Source organism: Pongo pygmaeus, chromosome 8 (assembly GCF_028885625.2).
Source record: "Pongo pygmaeus isolate AG05252 chromosome 8, NHGRI_mPonPyg2-v2.0_pri, whole genome shotgun sequence".
Lineage (NCBI taxonomy): Eukaryota > Metazoa > Chordata > Mammalia > Primates > Hominidae > Pongo > Pongo pygmaeus.
The window spans coordinates 89,073,312-89,091,439 of record NC_072381.2 but is presented as its reverse complement, the minus strand read 5'-3'; positions in this window follow the sequence as shown (position 1 = coordinate 89,091,439).

Sequence of the window (18,128 nt, the reverse complement as noted above, 5' to 3'; positions counted from 1 at the left end):
CTGCATTGGGATTTAATATCTGTTCGGCAGTTGTGAAGCTGTAACATTTGAATACCTGATTTTGACAAAGTAAGGGACATTTCTAATGTATACAAAGACATTATAATCCAGACCACTATGCCATATTCTATAGCTGGCAGGGTTTTGTTAGGCTTATTTTTGTTTTTAAAAAATGGCACACTGTTACCAGACTTGTTTTCTAGTCTTGAACTGCTATATATTTCTGAAAAGATGTTGTACAATTAATATACAGAGTCATGCAATATAGATCATCTCTCTGTTCAGTCTCCTAATTAAATATAAAGTTTCCTTATTTTCATAAAGACTGCTATGTTGTAACATGTGTACACTGATATTGCTTCACCCTGCCAGTATGGAAGACAAAAATCGAAAGCCCTGAAATACAGGATCCTTAGAAGTCCAGTTGAGCATATCAAAATAAGATATTACAGGTTTCTTGTAATCAAGAGATCTTTTTAAAGCCTATCTTTAGAAGAAACTAGTCAGTTGATGACAGATAGCTTCTATAAGAAGCACAACCTAATTGCACCTTTTAACAAAATTACATGGATTAGGATTTCATTCAAACAAGGAAATCAAGTCAATTCCCTGTGACAAAAGTTTCTGTGAGAGATAGTTCATCTTAATTTCAAAGGATGATCCTATAGTAAATTCTGAAGAATCTTTTCCAAATATATTGCCATTCTGGGTGTTACCATATGAGATATTTGAATTAAATTGACTAGTTCAAAAGGAGACACTCGATTCAATTTTAGCATCCACTCCCCTTCTCTCTTTCATGCAGCACCTATGAGAGCTAATGACAGCTGAAGTTTCCTTTGGGAAACATCTGTAGCTATCTCAAAATTATTTTTCTCTGCTATAGATTTTAATGCTCAATTTTCTATGATAAAAAGCCCTAACAATGTTTGTAAACACAAAGTGAATACTGTATATACAGCTGTGAACATGCTTAGTTGAATCTCTGGATGGAATATTTTTATAGGGAACAAAAATTTGCCATAAGCTTACTACCTGTTTTCATTTTTCTTCCCCATAATAAAACAGCAGGAAGAAAGGAGATTATAAAACATTAATGGTCCTTTTTAAAATGTTGAGTAAACAGCATCTGTAATTATTTTGCAGAGAAATGCTGCTAATTGAAAGAAAATCATTCTATTAGCACACACACCTGCTGCTGCACAAACGGTCCATTACTTGCTGAAGAATTTAATGCTGATACAAGGCCGAATCTCCAGTTTATCTCCTTAAAGAATGACCACTTGAAAATTCTGCCTTAGTTTTGCCTCTGTTGCTTACTGAGTTATCTCAGAGTCATCATGGCAGGGTACCAAAGGGGAAGTATAGTTTTACTACAATATTTGTCTCTGCAGACTTTATAGTCTTGGGTTTTTTTCTGGATCAAAGAGAAATAACAATCAGTCTCTTCTCAAAATAATCAGAATCCAGTTACCCCAGTATCAGATCACAAAATTTTCTTAAAGATCGTAAAGCACAGCCATACTAGTCATCACAGGAGGAGAACAAATGAAACACACCATTCCTTTTATCTGGAGAAATTGTCACTTGGGATTTTATTTAAAAATATTTTAAAGGCCACTTCCTTCTTGAAAGCTTTAACACATGAAATGAGGTTATTTCCTCATACTAGTCCAATATTGTGCCTACTTACCCGTATTCCAAAGGTTGATGTACATAATGGTTTACTATCAAAACAGCAATAAAACAATAAGAAATTAACAAGAGTCATGAGATGTACATCATTGATTCTGTACCAAACACTTTGCAAAATATTTTGTTTGTATGCATATAGATTTGCTTATTTGTTTCTTCTGGCAATATAACCATATTAATTTCCGTTTATTTATGTAAAAGTCAAAAACTCACAAACACATTGCTCAATTTATAGCCAATTCCTGGCATCGAGTTATTAATAATGTATTCCCTTTCACAATATATAACTAAAACATACATTGAATTTTTCATTACATAGTAAACTACAAATAAAATTAAAATTACTCATAATTTCACTGCCTTGTTTACTTCAATAATAATACTATATTATATAGTTTAAGCAGTATGAAAAAGTACAAGATGAAAAGTGAGAAACTTTCTTCCCTATTTCTTAATGTTAAGTAACCAAAGTATTGGTTATTCTTTCCAGATTAAAAATAGGTTACAAATATCTACAAATACGCATCTTTTGTCATTATTTTAATCATGTTTTTTCAAATGAGCAAATAAAAAATCCATGTCACTATGTAATAACCACGAAGTATTCTATAGTTTTCATGGAGTATTATTTAGTTAAATAATTAATTGCTTATCAATAGTCACTTTGTTTGCCTTCAGGTTTCATTATCACATAACTACGGAGATGGTCACATTGTGACTGACTGTGCAGGAGGTACCATTTCTATTTAGCAGAGGAGGAAAGGAAGTCACAGAGCATTCAAGTAGATTTCTGGTATCCTTCACTTTCCTAGTGGAGTCAAAATAGAAATAAAGGCAGTCTGACTTCAGATTCCAGGATCTTAAACACTACCATATATGTTTCTAGTAGACAAAGGTGGCTGTGCTGGTGCCTCCTATGTCCAGAATTTCAAGATGAGCCCTGAGTTGTTTCATGAGATTCAGAGCTTTTTCTGAATAAAATTATATAGTTTGTTTATAACTCCAACAATGTCATGTACTCCTTACCTACTTAGAATAAAAACACATTCCTGTAATTTTATGCTGAAGGATGAGACTCCAGAATCAAGATGCCTTTTTTTAGCAGAGACATGAATGAGTTTATGCAAATCTAAATGGGGGCCTAGAGCTGGGAGTACAGAGTTTAGTGACTCTTTAAAATAGGATAGGAGAAATTGAATTTGAGGGAGGAAAATCCAAGAGAAGAGGCCATGCAATATGGCAAGGATCTGGAGCCTATGGAGAAATGTAAGTGTTGAGATGTTCCTAATAGTGCATAGTGAAATAGCAGGAAGACTTTGTAGGTAAAGAAAGTCTAATATTCAATTTACATTTTTTTCCTTTAATATACATATATATGAAGTTTTATTGTTAGAATATCCAGGAAAGGAGGCAAAATTCCATGTGTGGGTTGATAAAGAATAGAGGAACAAAGAAAATATAGTAAAAGCAGTATAAGTGAAATGAAATTTCAGCAACACTGGAAACTTAGTGGTACATGGTATAGGAGATTACAAAAGCAGCCGCTCCCTTCCCCACAACTCCCACAAACCTCCTAGAACTTGAAGAAATCTTATAAATATCAGATTTCCTATAGAATCTGTGAAATCTTGGAAATTTATTTGATTACCTAGAAATAAGTTGGCCTTTGCTGACATCTAATTACAATAAGATTTAAGAAGTCAAAGGAAAAGAGATCTACAAAAGAGACTGAAAAGTATTGCCAAGGAGTATTTGACAGAAACACAGAACAGAGGAAATGGTCAGTTAAGTACTTCCCACTTCACTTTCCTTTATTAATATATTTGACAGTTTCAGAAAAATGAAACTATGAAAAATATGACAAAATATTGCAAAGAATTCTCAGACACCCTAGTTCCAGATTTATCAAATGTCAACATTTAAGTACAACTTTTAATAAAGATATTTATTCATTCTTCTTTCTCTGTCACTCCCATGGTTATCTATCTATATCTATCTATCTGTCTCTATCATCTATCTATATCTATCTATCATCTATCTGTAGATCTATCTATATTATATATCTATGTATCTATCATCTATCATCGTCTATCATCTATCTATATCATCTATCTATCTATCTATCTATGTATTCTATCTTTCTATCTACCTACCTATCTTACTCTCTTTCTTGTAATCTAAGATAAATACATATATAAAAATAGATTATATGTGTTTTCCCCCTGAACTACTGAGGAATAATTTGCAGACAGGATATTCCTTTACTTTTCCCCACAAAGCACTTATGTATATTTCCTATAAACAAGGATTTATTTTACACAATGTTTACAATGGCTAAATAAACAACATTGATTAAATATCAATATTTATTTCTAGGAGTAGTAAATTATTCTGTTAAGGGCCAGAAGCTAATTATTTTAGGTTTTGCAAATCATACAGTTTTGGTTGCAACTACTCAATTCTGCTGTTGCAGTGCAAAGGCAGCCAGAGAAAATATATAAATGAAAGGCATGGTTGTGCTCAATATAAATTTATTTTCAAAAACAGGTAGTAGGATTGCTTGGCTCATGAGTCATATTTGCTGACCCCTGATCTAATATATAACCGTTCTTCAGAAGTTCCTAGATAATGTCATTTATAGCAAAAGAAAATCTAAGGTCATGTGTTGTATTCAGTTGTCATGTAGTCTTAATCATATTTAATCTTGAACTGTTAATTTTTTAATACTTTTGAAGACTACTGAGCAATTATTTTGTAGAATGTTTCTCTAATTGGATTTATCTGATTCTTATTTTTGGTTAAATTCAAGGTAATCACTTTTGTTCTGAATGTTATGGAAGTGATGATGGACATTCTCAATGCATCATGTCAGGGGCACATGTCGTTGATTGTAACACCATTACTTGTATTAATAACTTTTGTAATTAGGCTAGAAGGCTGCCAGCCAGATTTCTCAAATATAAAGTTACAACTTTATACTTCATAATTAGTAAATGTTTTATTGGGAGCTGCTTTGAGACTATATAAATATTATGTATTCCTCAAACTTTCACTCTCTAGTTTCAGAATTTATTGACTATTTTTACCTGAATCAGTTATTACAGTGGTTGCCAAATGGTAATTTTCTAATTGCATCATACCTTCTACATCTAGTGGTTGGTTTTCTAGTGCAATGAAGACCATCTCTGTTTGTTACGGAGACTTACTTTATTCAACAGAGTAAAAAAAAAAAAAAATACCGTTATTTATTTCAATTGTCAAAATAGCCAAGATTTGACTTTTTAGAGTCTCTTCAAACTGACTTCTAAGTGTTTTTATGTCTCCATCATTCGTTGAGCGCATCTATGCTTTTTTGGCATATAAAGGTATTCCAACTTCAATTTATCCTTACCAGATCCTGACATGAAATCAGTCGTTTCTCTAAAGAGCCTTGATTCTTTTTTAGGGGAGAATGGCATTTAGAAAACAAGATATACAAACAAGTATTGCCATTGCTACCTGGGAAACAAAACACGCATACATACACACACACATACAGATATACCCACACACATCTATTATCTATTTCTATGTCTGTCTTTCAATCTATACACTTAATATATTAAACCCAAGGAGTTAGCACTGACATCTTCAAGTCCAATTCAACATGGTAGGATTTATTTATCGTTTTCCCTTCCATATTTGTAAGTCTCTAATAGGAAAAAGCTGGCTGTCATTATCCATAATATATTTACATATTTGATCAATTCTGGAATATGTAAAAGTTTTAGAATTACTAATATATATCTCTGAGAACAAAAAAAAGAACTATAAATTAAAGTTTAATATTAGAATTTTTTTTTCCTGTAACCTAAGGATATGTAGTCCCAAAACTACTTCAAAGTTACCTGGGGTAGTTCTTCCCTCACACTACCATTTCCATATGTTTCTATTAATTTGTTTCCATTTGTATTTAATTTTGAGTCACTTCTCTCTCTTTGTTGATTTTGTTTATTTATTCTCACTTAGAGTATGTAAAACATTGATTCCAAAAGTCAGTACTACGCTGGAAAGTATATTCAGAGAGTACTCAACTCCTCCCTTCACTCCCTGCCCTTTCCACTGCTTCTCACTCATGCCCTGTATGCCCTGTAGGGGACAAGTTCTTATTGTTCATCAGTTTATCCCTCCAGCATTTGTTTTTGCTTAAATGAGCAGACACTGGTGTGTTTATTTTCATTTTTTATTTCTCCTCCTTTTATTTCTCCTCCATAAAAGTAGAACAGTTTGAAATATGAATAATTTATCATACTTTGTTTTCTTCATTTAATAATATAACATGAAAATCACTCCACACCTCCAGACCAGTTTATAAAGATCTACTTCATACTTCATTTATTTATTTTTTTAAGAGACAAGGTCTCACTCTATCACCCAGGCTGGAGTGCAGTGGCACAATTATAGCTCACTACAGCCTCAAATTCCTGAGCTCAAGTGATCCTCCCACCTCAGCCTCCCAAGTAGCTGGAACTGCAGCCACACGCCAAGTCACCTAACTTAAAAAAAAAAAAAAAAAACTGTAGAGATGGGGCCTCATCATGTTACCCAGCCTAATCTCAAACTCATAGGTTCAAGTGATCCTCCTTTTTTGGCCTCCCAAAGTGCTGGGATTATAGGTATGAACCACCACGTTCACCCTCATTTTTTTTTTTTTTTTACAGCTACTTAGTACTCTATTTTTGCATTTATCAGAATTTAATTCCTAGGTATAGGCACATAGGTTGTTTCCAATATTCTGCAGTTCTGCCTATACATTTTCACAGTGTCAAAAGTATAGCTTTAAAATAAATTCTTAGAAGTTGCAAACATATATTGTACTTTCTCTTCTTTTTAGACAGAGGTCTTGCTTTTACTTTGAACAGAAGTGGTGTCAACTTTTCTTTTACTTAATCAGTGCAGTATTGAGCATGTAATAAGAGTATAGTGTATATTTGCTGAATAAATAAAATTCTCCCAGGTATAGAAAATTTGATGAGAAATAAATCTACCTAGACACACAATCTTGGAAAGGAGAACTACTTTGTGAGAAAAGCTCCTGAAAGAGAAATATGACATAAGCATCATAGACAAAGACCAAAGGAAGCAAAGCTCTTGAGGCAACTAAGCTCAGCTACCAATAGCAAGAGAGCCTGTAAACAACATCTGAGCAGAATTAGGAAACAAGGGACGGAGAATTCACGTTTTCAGTTCTGTTGGAGCCCGTGTGAGTAACATCTGCAACAAAGATCTTCGGATACAAAATTCCACACACAAAAGCAGCGGAACAAAAATGCGTTGTAGAAACTGAACCCAGGCTTCAGAGAACAAAATAGCAGCTTATGTAAATTTCTGACAATTAAGTTGGCCCCCCAAAAGGGAAATTTCTGAGTCCATTTGAATGGATTTTGGGCTTTTTTTCCAAAGGAAAATAATTAAAGGAATATGAGAAGCAGTCTCAAAAGTAGGAAAGTCTGTTATCTCCTCACCAAGAGAAATCGACGGAATTGTAATGTTTCCATGAACTTGCTTGACAGCAGAATGTAAACTCAACAAAAGCCTGTATTTGGCTGTAAAAAAAAATCTATTACAAGCTTCTGCCTTTCATCCCTTTTCATGTTTAGTTCAGATTCAGAAAAATGTGAATAATTCATAAGCTCAAATGTTCTCCTCATTATGGTGAATAGCACCACACTGAAGCTGCTGCTTATTTTGCTAACTACATATTGCTGAGAAGATTCTCTCTGACTCTCTACTGTTTCTTTTTACTAAGATGTCTGTCCCTTTTTTTTAAAGGTATTTTACCTTTTTTTTGAATTAACATTTAAGTCTATTATGTAATCATACATCAATTTGATTAAATCAATTTTTAGGTTAATTCAAAGAACTGAAAATCAAATCAGATGTTATTAATCTAAAAAAGAAAAATTGCCACATCATAACCTGGCTAAAAGATACAGCTGAGCATGTCCCAGATTTTCATAGTAATAAAAGACTTTAGGTTTGGCAGTTTATTTTTAACAGATATTTTAAAGATATAATTCATATACAAAGAACTGCACATATTGAATGTGTACACTTTGTTGAGTTTGCACATATGCAAACACCGATGATACCATCACCCCAGTCAAGGTAATAGGCACACTCAACACTGGCCAAAGGTTTTGTGTACGTTTGTTTTTTGTTTTTGTTTATGTTTTTGTGGTAAGAATTTTTTTTTTAATTTTAGTTGACAAATAATTAGACATATTCATGGGGTACATAGTGATGTTTCAATACATATGTATAGTAATCAGATAAGGGTAATGAGCTCTCAACATGAGATTTATCCTCAAATTTTGAAGCGCACAATATCATGTGGTTATCTGCAGGTACTAAGATGTACAGCCCCTCTCTGTAACTTTTCTTCTAGCATAACTAAAACTTTTTACCCACTGAGCAACCAACTGCCTTTTCCTCAACCTCCCCTTTAACCTGTTGTATTATCTGTTGCTATGAGTTTGACCATTATAGATAACTCATATAAGTGAAATCATGCGGCTGGGGGCAGTGGTTCACGCCCGTAAACCCAGCACTTTGGGAGGCTGAGGGGGTGGATCACTTGAGGTCAGGAGTTTAAGACCAGCCTGGCCAACATGGCGAAATCCCATCTCTACTAAAATACAAAAATTAGCCGGGCGTGGTGGCGGGCGCTTTTAATTCCAGCTACTTGGGAAGCCAAGGCAGGAAAATCAATTGAACCTAGGAGGTGGAGGTTGCAGTGAGCCGAGATCATTCGCCATTACACTCCAGCCTGGGCGACAGAAGGAGACCCCGTCGCAAAAAAAAAAAAAAAAAAGAAAAAAAGAAAAGTGAAATCATGCAGCATTTGTTCCTCCATGATTGGCTTACTTCATTTAGCATAATATACTCAAGGTTCATTTATGTTGTCACAAATTATAGGGTTACATTTTTGTAAAGATTATATCCATTGTATGTGAATACCATATTTTCTTTATTTATAAGTCAATTGACATTTGGATTTTTTCCATATCTGGGCTATTGTGAATAATGTGGCAATGGATATGGGAGTGAAGATATTTCTTTGAGATCTTGATATCAGTTCTTTTATATTTATAGCCAGAAGTGAGATTGCTGGATAATATGGCAGTTCTATTTATATTTTTTGAGAAATTTCTACACTTTTCCATAGCTACTGTGCCATTTTATACTTCCAGCATCAGTGTACAAGGGTTCCAATTTGGCCACATCGTTGTCAACAGTTATTACCTTTCAGTTTGTTAATAATAGTTATTCTAATATGTGTGTGTTAGTCAGGTTCTCCAGAAAGATGGAAGAAACAGAAAAAACATATATGTAATATAGTCTCAGTCCACTCAGGTTGCTGTAACAAAATACTTTAGACTGAGTAATTTGTAAACAACAGAAATTTATTGATCATAGTTGTAGGAGCTGGGAAATTCAAGATGAAGTCATCAGAGTTAGTACCTGGTGAAGGCTTTTCTCTGTTTCAAACATGAAACTTTTTGTTGTGCCCTCACATGGCAGGAGGACAAAGGAGCTCCCTCAAACTTATTTTGTAAGAACATTAATACCATTGTGAGGGCAGATCCCTCGTGATCTAATCATCTTCTAAAGGCCCCACTTCTTAACACCATCACATTGGGGATTAAATTTCAGCAAATGAATCAACTGAAAAGAATTAAAGACTTCAACATAAAACCCAAAACTGTAATACTGCCAGAAGAAAACATCGGAGGAAGGGGCTGGGCTTGATATTGGTCTTTGCAGTGATTTCTTGGATATGACACCTAAAGCAAAAGCAACAAAAAAGCAAAATTAAATAAATGAAGCTGCATCAAAGTAAAGGACTTCCGCACAGCAAAGGAAATAATCAAGAGAATGAAAAGGCAATCAATGGAAAGGAAGAAAATATTTGCAAACCATCTATCTTATGGAAAGTAAATTCCCCAAATATGTAAGGAAATACAACTCAATAGCAAACAACCTAATTAAAAAATGAGCAAAGAACTTGAACAGATGTTTCTCTAAAGAATATGTTCAGATAGGCAACAAGTATATGAAAAGATGCTCAACATCCTTAATTATTAGTAAATTTGCAAAAGACTATAATATTTGTTCCTTTTTAAGGTCCCAGTATGTGTTGTGAAGGCATAAGAGCTTTGTTTTCAAACATTAATTTTAATAATAATTTTTATAAATTTATAATTAATAATAAAATTAATAAATTTTATAAATTTTACAATTTAATTAAAATATTCATCTATAGTTTTATAATTTTTCTTGACAGTCTTTGTCATACTAACATATCACAAATACTATTCCTTACCTCATCCCTTTGCATTTATAAATGTTTCTTAGGTACTCATCATGTGATACCTATTTTAATTGCCTTATTAATCATCATAAAACCCCAGACATAGTTGCTATCATTATTTGCATTTTCAGGTGTCAAAACTGAGGCTCAGAGTGTTTTACTAGCTACCTCATGATGACAAAGCTAAAAAGTGGCAGAATTGGAATTTTATTTTGACACTAGGGCCCAAGCAGTCACCGTATCTTGACATTTGATAATGATGTTGAATTTACAAAGTTGTTGTTGTTGTTCTTTTACTAAGCCTAACTATGACAAGACAATATAATTGGGTTAGAACAGCTTAAAATTCACTTTCCCAATTTATCTTAGAGAAATTAAATAACAGTTGCATTTAAGAGGTAGAAGTGGCATTCTCTGCCGAAAGGCCAAATTTAAAAAAAATTCCCCAGTATAAAGTTTTCTGTGTATCCTACTTTTAAAACATTTCACATTTTGTGAGTTTACATTTACTGAGTTCATCAAGCACTCAGCTATGCATTATGAGTTATGTCATTTAGCCCTGATTGCTGTCCAAACTCCAGATGTATACTTTTAGCTACCTATTTGACAATAACACTTGGATTCCCAGTATTCACTTATAATTATACATATCTAGTTGAAGAGATTGACATCCTCTCCAACAATCTGTTTTTACTCTACTTTTCTCCATCTCAGAATGGTGCACAAACAGGTGCCTCATTATTCGGGACAATACCGTAGGGGTCAGACTTCTGTATCCTTTCCCTGTCTCCTATATCCAATTTATTGTTTAGTCTTGTCACTATAAATCTCCAAAATGTATCCTAAATCCAAGTACTTCCTTCCATATTTATTACCACCACCATAATCCACATCCTGTTATCTCTTGCCTTATCTGCTGTTATTTTGGCATTATCAGTTTTCCTTCTTCTAATCTTGACTCCCTAATCTCGAGGTAATGTAAGTAGTCTTTTGAAAACCTCTATCATTTTCTATTTATTGTTTTAATATCTTCTCATTTATTTTAAATTGAACCCTACAGTCTTTACAAAAACCCCTAACTCTCCAATCTTATTTCTCAAAACTATTTGCCCTTGCTCATTTCCTTCCCCCAAAATGTTCATGTTTCAGTTCCTTGAATGTTCCAAGGTGTTTCTCAGCACAGGAACTTTTTTTTTTTTTTTTTTTTGAGACGGCATCTCGCTCTGTCACCCGGGCTGGAGTGCAGTGGTGCGATCTCGGCTCACTGCAAGCTCCGCCTCCCGGGTTCACTCCATTCTCCTGCCTCAGCCTCCCGAGTAGCTGGGACTACAGGCACCCGCCACCACGGCCCGGCTAATTTTTTTTGTATTTTTAGTAGAGACAGGGTTTCACCGTGTGTTAGCCAGGATGGTCTCGATCTCCTGACCTCGTGATCCGCCCACCTCGGCCTTCCAAAGTGCTGAGATTACAGGCATGAGCAGGAACTTTTTATAGACTCTTCTTTTGATGTGAAACACTTTCCCTGAAGCTTGTCATATAGAAGATATTTTCTTTTTCACAAAATATCACCTTTTGATGGGGTCTTCCTTGATGATTCTATCTAAAATCATCTTCTTCATTTACTGTCTGTCAAATTATAGTACATATAGATTATATTATATTATAATATATTATAATAATTATTATATTATAACCTAGACTTATATTGTTTATTAATTTTTTATTGGCTATCACCATAAACTAAAATGCAAACTACAAAGGAGAAGGGACATTGCCTACAAGCATGCATAGCACAGGTTAGCTGTTAATAAACAGTGATTCAATGAATGAACAGATGGAATCTCACAACTACTCTATAAGACATACCTTTTGTAACTTCATTTTGGGGGCTAAGAAAATCAAGGCTCGGAACATTACAGACAATTTCTGAGGATCATAAATCTAGTGAATAGAAGCCTTGTGATCCAGGCACAAATCTGGCTGACTCGAGAGTTCAATCTCTAATCATTTTAATCATGTATTCTGCTTACATTTATTCTCCTTCTAAATAAAGAGCATTCAGCTGGTATTTTTTTAGACACTCTTAAGCTGGTCTTACACTTGACCCGTAAATCAGTTTGTGAGGTAAGGACATTATGCCAACATGGCTCAATAAGCCCTTGGGATCCAAGCCTGTTACTTTGAGCATCAACTAGAGTCTATAGTGAGCCTGTGATGTCACTACCTCTTTTACAGCTGAGTAGGGAGTTCTGGAATGGCCAATTTATTTCGCAGGTCATTAGTAATCTGGGCAGCTTGGGCCTCCAGGTAGTACTGATAGATCTACTTGTCACAATAATAAGTCACTTTCTTAGGGTTGCACACATTGGGGGGAAAGTGTTTTTCCACTAAATCTTTAGGGAAACAATTTTTTAGAGGATATACAATATATCATTTCAGGTTATAATGAATCTTTTAACATCACAAAATACTGTAGTATTTGGCTAGATATGGAATTACATTTCTCCCTACTTTTACCAGAGATAGAATAATTTGTCAACAAGAACTCCATATAGAAGTTCTATCAAAATGACTTAAATTCCAGAATTATCAGGCTATTTTTAAAACATTCATAGGAAATAGTTATTCTTTATCTCAAGCTATCCATTTGATTGATTTTTTTTCATATTTAAATAAAGATATTTATTAGGTAGTTTTTAATGTCAAATGTTATACACACACACACATATGAAAAAAGTGAGACATAAGTAAAAGTAATCTTTCATTTTTCAACTTCCACTTCAACTTTCAGTAGTTCAAAAAGGTGAACTACTTCATAGAGGCAGCTCAGCAGCCCTGGAATCATTCTCTATTCTGTTGTCATGTAGTTTCTGTAGTTTCTGATCTTGGGCAAGCAATAACTGACATAGGAATCAAACATCTAAGTTATAAAATGGGTAGATAAGAACATGATTTTCTTTTAAGTCAATATGTATTTTCTATTCTTTTCCCAGTTGTAGTAGTGACTTCTTTTGAATTGTATGTTTCGTGACTGCTATGACTCCTTTGTGTATATACTATACTTAAACTTATAGTAAAACATGCTACACTGGATTGTAATTTCCTATTGTCATTCCTGAGGATATCAGCAGATGCTCAAATTCCTTGTATAATATAGCTATTATTTGCATATAACCTACTCATATTTTCTCATATACTTTACATCATTTTCAGATTACTTATAATATCTAATACAATGTAAATTCTATATAAATAGTTGTTATGCTGTATTTTTTGTACAATTTTAAATTGTTATAATTGTCATTTTTATTGTTTTCTTTCTCTGGATATTTTTGATCCATGGTTGATTGAATGTGCAGATTCTTATGGAAAGGGAGGGTCTAACTGTATTTCTTTTTATCAGTGTTACCCACTAGAAGGCAGGGATATATCTTTGAGATTGTTTGATTCAATTGGCTTCACCTTTAATATCTGGCACCAGTTCTACAATCATTTGTTAATGAATGAACACTTTCTCATCTCTTCCAATTCTAATAAATATACATTTGGAAAAAAGTCAGCAAGTATTAATGGATTCAGGTCTTAAGTAACAAAGTGAAAGGGGTTGTTGTTTAAAATTAACTGGGCAGACATGATCTCACTGACACTGAGTCTAAACACAGGGATCATTTTGCCAGATACGCTAGCTACAGGCTCATGACTGCCTACCATTGCCTGCCCTCAGAATAGTAAGAACAGCTTGGCAGCCTACATCTGCTAAAGACTGAATGTGTACCAGAGAGAGCCAATAACGCAAACAGACTGAGGTTTCAAAATATAGGCATAATACCACTTTATCCAATAAAAGAAGGTTTCAGATCAAGTTGAATCAGCAAGATATTTTCTCACCGTTAAAACTAGCACTCTCTGGGTAGTGTGCGGTGGCTCACGCCTGTAATCCCAGCACTTTGGGAGGCCGAGGCGGGCAGATCGCCTGAGGTCAGGAGTTCGAGACCAGTCTGGCCAATATGGTCAAACCTTGACTCTACTAAAAATACAAAAAAATTAGCCTGGTATGGTGATGCACACTGGTAACCCCAGCTATCTGAGAGGCTGAGGCAGAAGAATTGCTTGAACCTGGGAGGCAGAGGTTGCAGTGAGTCAAGATCATGCCACTGCACTCCTACTTGGGTGACAGAGTGAGACTCTATCTCAACAAAAAAAAAAAAAAAAAAAAAAAAAAAAAGTAGCACTCTCTGGAATACAATTTTCTAAATGAGTAAATCCTAGTGATCACTTCATTTAATCATCCAGGTTTAAGAAAATGTAATATCAAAATAATGACAGTGTTTGACTTCTTAAAGCCTATTTCCTCAAAACTGAAATCTAGAAGATATTCTGAATGAAAGCGAGTATTAAACAAAAATGATATCCTTTCCTTTTCCTATGGAGCTAATTTATAAGAAACTAAAAGGAAAATTTTATAACTTAAATGTGTTTTATCTCATCTACAGCAGAATCTCTTCTGTCTTTAAGAAATAAAAGTCACAACATTGAAATTACTAAATTACTCACTGGCAAACAGGCACTGGCAAATTCTGTTTTCCTTTTACACAGCTAAGAAAGAAAATAGCAAAATATGCATGGAAAAGTATTGAAATGTATCACATTTATTTAAAAAAAGGATATGTTTTTGAGATGTCAGTGTAAAAGGATGATGTTAAAACTTGATGTGTTTTATCTCAGGAAAATAGAAATTAAGCCATAATGGTGCATTTGACAAGAAAGTATGTGTAATTGAAAAACATGAGTAATCAGGGCTCATCCCTGAGCTCAGATTATTCATGAATTTCCTCAAGCATGTAGAAGCATCTGACATTTGGGAGACAGGGGGACAGATGTATGTGTGAAGTGCCTCCCTCCCTGGCCTGCATGTCATCGCTGAAGGTAGCACTTGCACGTAATGTAGATAGTAAACAGACTGGCATTCTGCCTGCTGCTGACCTGATAGGAAGCATCTGGCAGAAAGTCAGAAGGGCATCTGCATTACCTGTTATCTAGCTCTTTATCCAACAGTCAAGCCATATGACTGAATTTTGTTTAATATGCCGTGATTCTCTTCTTGGGCTTCTTGGTTAAGATTATATGTATATTAACTCATAATAAAAGGAGGTGTTTTATTGTTTCCCATATTTAGATAAGGAAACTACAGTATTGAAAGGTCAAGTAACCAGAAGCCCAATTAGTGTTAGAACCATGTTTCTAACTCTGGCCCCTGAGCCTGTGTCCAAGACACCACTCTGCCAAAAAAACTCATGTGATCATAAATCTCAGTAGATAAAGTCCATGTTGAATTCTTCACTGACTCAGGAAATTTCATACTAGCAAAACTCTGTAAGGACATCATGCAAATCCAGTGTTATGTTTTCTCTCATTTTGTATTCATTCAAATCTAACAAATCAGACAAACCTAGAAAGAAACTCAAAACTAAAAAAAGAATTCCTGCCATGCAGATAAAATCACCTGTCATTTACAAAGATTTTACCTACATGTTAAGTATAAATTTCTAATTTGCGCTGAGTATAGTGAGTACAGCTGTGTAATAAATTTACATCCAGAAGAGTTAGAAAAAAATTATTTTAATTGAGAAATTGTTTCTGTCCTGAAATGTCCAATATGAAAGCATACATGTCTTTGCCACAGAAGTGAATACTTTCTGATGTATGAAACAGCAATGTTCAAGGATGCCTTCAGCAATATTCAAATTAGCCTTAATGATGACACGTTAAAGCCTTCCAAGCTCCCAAAATAATTTCTGTTTAATTACTTTTCTACAACTGTAAGGCATGAAGGTACTATCACTTTAAATACAATTGCATGAATTTATTTTCAATATTTCCATCAAGGCTAATTTAAATGCATTTTTTCTTTTATTAAATGCTTTTATGGTTTTGGTGACAATATCATTGTGCTGTTTATTTAAATGGGTTTTATTTAAAGTTATTAACATCCCTGACACACCACACACATGTAGATGTGTGCAAACACACACACACACACACACACACGGGATTTCCTTGTTCAATCCTTCATTTTTTTCCACATAATCTTATTCACAACTTTTATATGTATTGAAAATATTGGCTTTGAAAACACTCTTTATGGTAGTGTCTTTTTCTGTAATTAGTTTTCTTTTGTATTGCTTTTGTTCATAATTCTTATTGTATAAACATAAATTTGACAAGAACTAGGTGGTTTACACTACTATAAATATTTTTCTTATCCTTAATTTGCACTGGCTGTTTTATTTCTTATATTTTTCATTGTAGGATGGCTTCCTCTCGTTAACCTATAAACCTCTGGAGACTGTGTTTCTTGCCATACTCCATAATGACTAGAAGCAGAAGTTTTTTCCAGATTCTTTCTGAACAAATGCAAGGCAATGACAAAAACATTTCTGAAAGATATTATGTGAGTTTCAAATTACCACACTAGATAAACTCTAACTTCATAATACCCCCTGATTGTAGTATCTGAATAATACAGAAAATGTCACCACAAAATGACGTTGACGCAGAGCCAAGTCCTAACATATTTCAAAGATGCTAGATATAATGATGTCTCTGTTAGCATTTTCTGGGCTCTGAATCCACCGATCTACCATGCCCCGCACTCGTCCCCATCACATACAGACCATAAACCTGACACACCCATTCATGATCCTGTGGGCCTACCACCACTTCCACTTGAGAGAGTGTATTAAAGACAAATGAGAGAGAAGGGTTGTTGTGTAGGGATAATATTGTAGATAGGTTCAGCTCAACAACTTTGTAATATTGTAGATAGGTTTAGGTCAACTACAATAAAAAGGCTCCCTTTATTATGAATTAATATACATAACTTTCTACCAGAATCAGACTGTCCGACTCTAACTTGTGAACCTAAGCTGTCTAGGCCTCAGTTTTCTAATTTGTGAAATAAAGACAATAATAATATTTAATTAATAGTATTTCTGTGATGATTAAAATGGATAATAAATCTATCCAGTCCCCTTGTGCAGTGTCAAATGAGAGGTAATAACTCAGTATATATTGCACATGGCTTTAGAGTTTTCCTTTTTAAATAATATTATTAAACAACTTATTGTGTTCTAATATGGTTTTTAATTTCCTGCACTTGTTAATATGTTTTTATTAATAACTTATTAATGGAATTGCATATTCACAAATGACCCTGGACAATCTTTAGTTTAGATAGTCTTGTACATTTACAAGGACTTATCTATACAACAGTAGGTCATTTTATTTAATATAAAGATATACCGTGAATTTTTTTTTAAATAGCAAGGCTCTTTGGAAATGAATTTGCAGAAAGTTTTGACTTATTGAACTCTGTCTAGGCTTTTTATGTGTTCGATGATTTTTCTTAGCTATTTAGTGTAATTTAATATAATTGTTAAAATGACTGAATCAGATGAACAATTTATAATTTCTGAAAACCACAAGTCAAGAGACAAGGTTTTCTATTTTAGATTTGTCACTAACAAGTTGGTGATCTTGCGTGAATTGTTTATGCAATTAATTCTTCATGACTTGGGATCATTTTACTAGATGTACACTACCTTAAATGAACTAATGGGAGCCTAGCAAGTTCTAGTATCAAGTCAGAATAAAGAATTTGAAAAATTCAGGTCAGAAGGGATCTTATGTAGTTCAAACTGGAATGCCTAAAAGGTATGTAGGTAATGAAAATGAAGAAAGTGTAACAACAGTAGCTCAAGCAAGATTATAAATGGGAATTAACAGTCAGCGTTGTGGATATAGGAATGCTTTTATCTATGGTTAGTTAGGGAAAATAAAACTTCTCTATAAGGGGCAGTAACTCCTTACTTGCTATTTGTTGTTGCCACAGAAAAACATAGTGCAAATTTGCCAGATTTTCTGATGTTCAAATGCTAAGAGATGCTGGAAATTAAGATTTTCATGTGAACTATTCTGAATTCTATATTTTTGCAAATATTTGGAGTTTTTTGATAATATCTTAAAGCCACACAAACAGATTACAGTGCTACATTCAACCCAAGAACCACCAATTTGTCAC